The sequence below is a fragment of the Echinops telfairi genome, unplaced genomic scaffold (assembly GCF_000313985.2).
Source record: "Echinops telfairi isolate 266 unplaced genomic scaffold, ASM31398v2 ScPeMD7_9;HRSCAF=40, whole genome shotgun sequence".
Taxonomy (NCBI): Eukaryota; Metazoa; Chordata; class Mammalia; order Afrosoricida; family Tenrecidae; genus Echinops; species Echinops telfairi.
This window is the reverse complement of record NW_022103906.1, coordinates 83,104,989-83,112,190: the sequence shown is the minus strand read 5'-3', so window position 1 is coordinate 83,112,190 and position 7,202 is coordinate 83,104,989. Positions and strand designations below refer to the sequence as shown.

Here is a 7,202-nt window from a genome sequence, read left to right as displayed (position 1 = left end):
TCTCACCAACCTTGTTTGTTTCTTATTTTCCTCTACATCCCTAGGGAATACCTGTTCTGCACCAACCAATACTCTTTTTGTATGCGATCTTTAGATTTCTTCTTCACTTTAAGTACAAAACCAAATCTTGAGTCACCATCGAAGATATATTAGATATCTCCATTTGAAGGTCACATCAAAAATCCACATTCACTATTTCAAATGAAATTCCAGTTTCCATCTTTAACCCAGTCTCAGAGGATTCTCACATAACATAGCTGGCCATCTACTTTCAAAACCCTATGAAGCAGTTCTACTCCACATACATGGGGCTTCTATTCCATGCAATCAATTTAATGATAACAAACCGCAACATATTGTAGCACAGGGTGTGGCATATACAATATTCATATGTCATTCTGGAAGCCTCCTTTTTAATAAATCTGGGAATAATTAGCAATGAGTTTTGGTAAAATAGAGGGGTGGAGAAAAGAAGAAGGCGCTTGGCAAGATAGACTGACCATCGCTGCAACAATGGGCTCAGGCGTAGGCATATTTGTGAGGATGATACAGTGGGAAATATTTCCCTACTTGCCTGTCTTGTCTGACTATGATCGTGTGAATGTTGCTGTGAAGCAAGATGGAAGTTATGCCGCTGGTATTTTAAATACCGGCAGGATCATCCCATGAGTACAGGTTTAATGGGGCTTCTAGACGAAGAACAAATGAGAATGAGGAACAGGAAGAATATATCTACATATCACCCACAGAAATCTTATGAATAGCAGCAGATCATTGTCAGACCGAGGGTAAGAAGATAAGTCTCATATAGGAAATCATTCAAAATACACCTGTGGAAGAATTGTTTCCCCAAAGTAGCATCACTTTAATTATGCCGATGTAGTAAGATTTCAGCACATTCATTTGCTGATTGGGAACATGATAAGTTATAAGAAACAGTTGCAAACAAACAATAATCAGACCATGTATGAGGATGGTCAGTACATAAGCATGGAACGTGTGAGGTATGAATGTAGTAAAATTGGAAGGTCTCAAAAATTAAATAAAAATTGAACGATTAATATCTGAGACATGAGTGAACTAAAATGCACTGGTATTGTCCATTTTCAATTAGACAACGGCTTATTATGCCAAGACCAAAAAATTCACAAAGAATGGCTTTCCATTCATTATCAAAAATGATCTTTTAAGATATATATTGAAGTACAACATCTGTGGTAGGATAACATGAATAAGTGCAAGGAAAATCAGTCAATATAACTACTTATGACCCACCACTCAAATGAATGTAGAAGAAAGAGAAAACTCCTACCAACGTTATCATGCTGAATGATCCGATTAAGGGGCATTGATAAGGACTGGTGATTATAATAAAAGAGTTAGAAACAGAGGGAAATAATCACCACTTGGAAAAACAAAACCGGAGATTGCGTGATTGAACTTGGTGAGACCAACCACGGCTTCTTTCAAAATCCCTATTTTCAGCAGCCTAACTAGTAACTGTACCAATGGACTTTACCAGACGGAACACACAGTAATCCAACTGACTACGTCTGCAGGAAGAAAAGATGGAATAGCGCAATTTTAGCAAACTAAACCAGAGCCAACTCTAAGATAGTTAAGAGCTCATGCGTAAATGTAGCTTGAAGCCCAAGAAAATTAAAAGAACTCCATGAGAGCCAATATACAATCTTGAGCATTTCCCACCTGAATTTAGGGAACTTTTCAAGAACATTTGACATACATTGAGCTCGAATATGAAAACGTGAAGAGCTGTGGGATGACTTCAAGATATCATACATGAAGACAGCAAAAGGCTGCTTAAAATATAGAAAAGAAAGAAAAAGACAATGTATGTCAGAAGACAATCTAAAACTTGCTCTTGGATATAAAGTAGCTGAAAGTCAATGAAAGGAGTGATGAAGTAAAAGACATGTGCGGTTAGTTTCAAAGAGCAGCTCAAAAAGAGAAAGTGTTCGAGTGAACTGTGAAAAGATTTGGAGTTAGAAATCCAAAAGAAAAAGATATGCTCCACGTATCTCAAGCTGAAAGAAATGAAGGGGGGGAAAAATCAGACCTTCCGTGGCAATCTTGAAGGTTTCTATGGGCAGACTGACTATCACTGGACCTAAAGTAATTGATCAATATGCAATCATTTTAAAAAGTGGCATATTTTCAAGATTCAATGTGTTTGATAGAAGATGTTCAAGTGGCACCGGATGTGTCGGTGCTACAACCAAACCACAGTGGCCCTTTACACGGCAAAAAGCACTCTCCGCCATTTCAGTTGCTCCCACGGCTGAGCCCATGGTTGCAGTCAGGTGTCAGTGCATCTCTTTGCAGGCCTTGCTCTGCTTTGCTGCCCCTCTGCTCTACCAAGCATGATGTCCTTTTCCAGGGACTGGTCTCTCCTGACAATATGCCCCAAGTATGGAAGACTAAGTCTTATCATCCTTGTCTCCAAGGAGATCTTTGGTTGTACTCAAGACAAATGTGTTTGTCCTTTTAGCAGTCCATGATACTTTCAATATTCTCTCCAGCACCACAATTCAAATACATCTGTTCTTTGATGTTCCTTATTCAATGTCCAACTTTGACATGCATATGAGGCAATGGAAAATACCACGGATGTTTTGGGTCCGGCCCACTTTAGTCCTCAAAGTAACACCCTCACTTTTAAATATCTAAAAGGGTCTTGGGCAGCAGATTTACCCAATGCAGCATGTCTTTTGGTCTCCCGACTGTTGCTTCCAGGATCCATAGAAAACAAAATGTTTGACAACATCACCCCTTCTTGATTTATCATGATGTTATCTATTGGGCCAATAGATAACTGAATTATTAAGAAAAAAGTAAAGCTTTAGGAATTGACCAAATGCCCGTTAAAATATTTTAAAAATCTGACACAGCAGCAGAAGCAGTCACTTGTTCATGGCAAGAAATGTCAAAGAACCAACGGGCAGAGAGCACATGCGGACCTATTGCAAAGAAAGGTGACCCGACACCGTTCAGAAATCTGAGCAAGGCTACAAACATTCCTGAGAATGAAATAAAGCCAAGAAGGAGCAGGAAGAATAAGTTTTATGTGCATGTGAGGTTTCAGGGCAACAAAAAAGTCCCCAATGAAAATGAGGAGAAGGTGGTAAGGCAAAGTAATTTCAGTGTGCTAAGGTGAGTTCATATTTACAGAGTTAGAGCTAATGCACAAAAATATTAGCTGGCTATAGTTAATAAAGATGAGAAAATAAATCAAGGGCATTGAAAGTTAGAATGGTATTAAGACTTCAATAATATAGAAATATCATAGAAGGATGGTTTTCTTCTGAAAAAGGCACAGTGCATTTTAAAATAAGAAACAGATATGCCCAATAAGACAAACGAAACAAAGTAAATTTATGAGATTTAAAAAATATATACAGAATGAATTTGGCCCTTTGATAGAAGCTTTGTACTAAATAAAATTGTGCTGAAAAATCACATTGTGAATGTGTACCTCCCAGGGCCCTTTTGTTCTGAACTCCACCTCTTACCAAAGCTTTTAGATTCGTTCCTTCATTAATATCATTGGGTTTATTTATATAGAGGTTAGATCACCTGTTGTTAGCATGTGGTTCTGGGTCATTACAAAGTGAATTTTAATAAATTAAACCTGATGTCCTTTTGAAAAACAACACATGGGTCAACAACTATGATTAAGTTGTCTATATTAATATGTGGTTATCTCTAGGATAATTATAGTTTCTTCCAAATGATTCATATAAATGGAAAATGCCTTTAAATAGTTTCAAAGTTATTTTTATTCACACCTTTTAAACTTTCCATGTATCTAAATAACTTTGGATTCTCAGCGGTCTTAAATTAACTATTTAATGTAATATTCTGGGCCACTTCCTTCTAAATGGAATCAGTAGCATATTGGTTAATCACATAGCTGGTGAAATAAAAGATCTGCTTGGAATCAGAGCTCTGTAACTAGCTCTTGACCTTGTGCATGTCATTAACCTTTCTCTGACTCAATTGTTCCTTTATCTTCTGGAAAAAAGAATAATACCTATAAATTTTGTTAATTCTCAAAATGACACGAGTTAATATAGTTAGGGAATATTGGACTGGTAGCCACAGTGTTGGCACTCTGGGGAAAGATGTGGCTGTCTGCTTCTGGCGTGATGCACAAAACGTCAAAAGGACTGTCATTGAGTGTCTCAGTGGCCGAGATGGCAGTCAATAGGGTTTGGGCAGATATGGATTGGTTATTCTAAAAAATAAGTTAATATGAGTTAATATTTTTAAAAAGAGTCATACAAAGAAATCAGTTTGTAAAATTTTAAGAACAGAGTCTGATACAGAGTAAACACTTGATAATTAAATTATTATAATTTCAATCATTCTATGCTCTTCTACACTGCTTTTCTTGTAGTTGCTACTTTCAAAATAACAATCAGTTATTGAATCATTAGAAAAAAGAATAAAACTACCTACATATTATTTTAGCATACTTAATATCATTCCTTTGAACTTAGGTACATCGCAGTTTTGAAACTAGTGTATTCTCTCTTTCATATTCTGAACTCCTGGTGGTAGCACGGTGGGCTCGGTCTCCGGCTGAGGATGAAGATGAAGCTGTTTCCTACTATGAAGTTTCAGTCTCTGAAACTCGAAGGAGTGCTCCACGCTGTCGTCATGATTCTGAAACGACTTGGTTGCAATGAGTTTGTTTTTGGTTTATTGCTGATGAAGATGAGCTCGTTAACTGAGTGCTCTTAGATGTGACAAACTACTAAAAAGAAAAAGAAAGAAGGAAAAATCTTACTAGATAAGATCTGAGGGGGATGTCCAGTGATGTCCTCAAGGCTGCCAGAATTTGGGGGCTCTTGTGAAATACTCTATCCTCAAAAACTAGATCATCTGAAGGGAGTGATGAAACTGGGTGCGGTTCTCTTATGTTCTGGTTATAACTCCTGATATGTTTCATGCTCCCTTATTTTCAGATGAATTTGGGTGCCTGCAAGTTATCAGATGACTGCAGGTACTCAGATTCAAGAGCTAAGCAAGAAGTTTTGGGAAAATCCAAGGTATGAATGTCTTTACTTTCCATTTCTCCTAAATACTAGTGAAATATCACAGAACTAGTCACACCGAAGGGACGTGTGAAAACATAATCCCAAAATCAGTACTATGGGGTAAAATTTATGAGGAGAAAATTATATGAAATGCCTTGAAAACAAATGAGGTAAATATTAATACGAAACCAACCCAAACCTGCCATTAAATTAATTTCAGCTCATAGTGAAGCTGTTGTAAATCATAGGTTCTCAACCTTATGTGGACGACCACTTTTTATCAGAAAATAAAGAAGGAAAAGAAAACACGAAACTCCGCACCCTCCCCTGGAAATTAAAAGTTTATTTTGCAAGTTTGGGTTATTAAAAAAATGAGTTATACCTTTATATTTATTTTATATGTTTATTGTTATTTATTTTATATGTAACTATTATTCATATAACCATTATTTATTTATAACTATTTTATTTATTATGCACATACATTTATATATTATTCTATATGTATACATTTATTATATCTTTCTAAAGTGTCATACAAAATAGTTTGTAAAGTTCTTAGAACAGAGTCTGATACAGAGTAAACACTTTATAATTCAAGTATTATAAGCCACACTAAAGGGTAGGATTGTACTCACTTCAGCAGCACATCTTCTAAAATTGGAAAGATATAGAGAAGATTAGCATGGCCCCTGAGCCAGGATGACGCACAAACTCACGAAGTCTTCAATGGACCAAGTAAATAAATGTGCAGTCCCTCTGACTCTTTCCTGCTCACTCATTTAGCATCTCCTCTTTGAGGAATCATTGTGTAAGTTTTCATGGAAGCCGATTATCACCTTTCTCCAGCAGAGAGGTTGGTGGGCTCGATTCATCTAACGAGTTCTAGACAGAACATTTTATTCTTGTAAGAGAGCTCTCAAGAGCATGAAAAGCAGCATTGGATGACAAGGACTTCATATGACTTCACAGGAAGGACAGACAGATAGTAAGGAGTTCAGTAGAAACTGGGTTGAAAGTTACACAGCAGCCTGTTGGTGGGACCAGTTCGAAATGGTCTCATACATGGAACTAAGGGAGGTGGACTTTGTTCTAAAATCAATGAGACAATTATTGCTATCAAAATTCAAATTAATATACATTTTTACCTTAGAAAAAAACTCAGCATGGGGTGAAGCATGGAGCTCAAATGGGAAAACCATAAAAGAAGAAGAGGCCTTACACAAGTGCAGGATCTGGGAAAATACAAAAAAGGGGATAGATCTGTACCTGGTAAAATGATCAAGAGAATTCAGTGACCAATTAAGAGGGAAAATGTAGTGTAAGGAAGATATTAGGATGACCTCATGGTTCCTAGTGGAATAATTGGATTGTGGCTTTAGTTAAGAGATAAAAGTGGTAGGCTTTTGAGGAAAAATGACGACTTTGTGTTTGATCATTGCGCACATGAAAGGTTTATGGATCAGCCAAGGCCAGAGACTCACGACTTGGGGAAACAGGTTCTGGAAGAGAGCGGGGACTCAGCTCAGAACAGAGATTCAGATTGTAGGCAAATCAGCAGTGCCGGATGCCAGATAAAAGTGGCAAAGGAAGATAAAAGAATACGGGCTCATGAATTCTAAAATTTAACCTGTGACAGGAATATCCAAAATGAGGTGTAAAAAAGGCAGCCCAAAAGAGAAGAGGAATGGGAGACACAGGAGCAAAAAGGACCATTTTTAGATAGAGCCTTAGGAAGGTTTACGTTTTCTTGAGAAGACAACTAAGTTGTTTTAAGTCACTAGACTTAACATTTAAACATTGGTTTTACAGGAATAAAACATGGTAAGCTGTGGTATACATTGTGAAATTTTTTAAAGGGCATTTTAATCATTCAGGGTAAATAGGACATTGTTTAAAATAGGGAGTTAAGTTATATATGTGAAGGTGCTATGTAATTATAAACACAAAGCATAGATATAAGTAAATGTAATAAAATGTGAAGTAAAATAAATAATTTTCGGTTAGAACAGCCATACTAAAGACCAGTCACCTTTTGTGAACTATAATTCATAAAAGATTATAGAAAGCCATATAAGTATATATTCAAAATGTATTTCATGCATATCTTTTAGGGCACTGAATAAGGAATAAAGGTAAAAG

At 36.6% G+C, this 7,202-nt stretch overlaps 1 non-coding gene across 1 annotated transcript; it reads left to right on the top strand.

Annotated features, from left to right (window-relative positions):
* The first annotated feature begins 5,690 nt into the window (after positions 1–5,690).
* Positions 5,691–5,797, top strand: LOC115868343. Its single transcript, XR_004045524.1, has one exon. It is a non-coding gene; the product is annotated as a U6 spliceosomal RNA (small nuclear RNA).
* Positions 5,798–7,202: the final 1,405 nt, after the last annotated feature.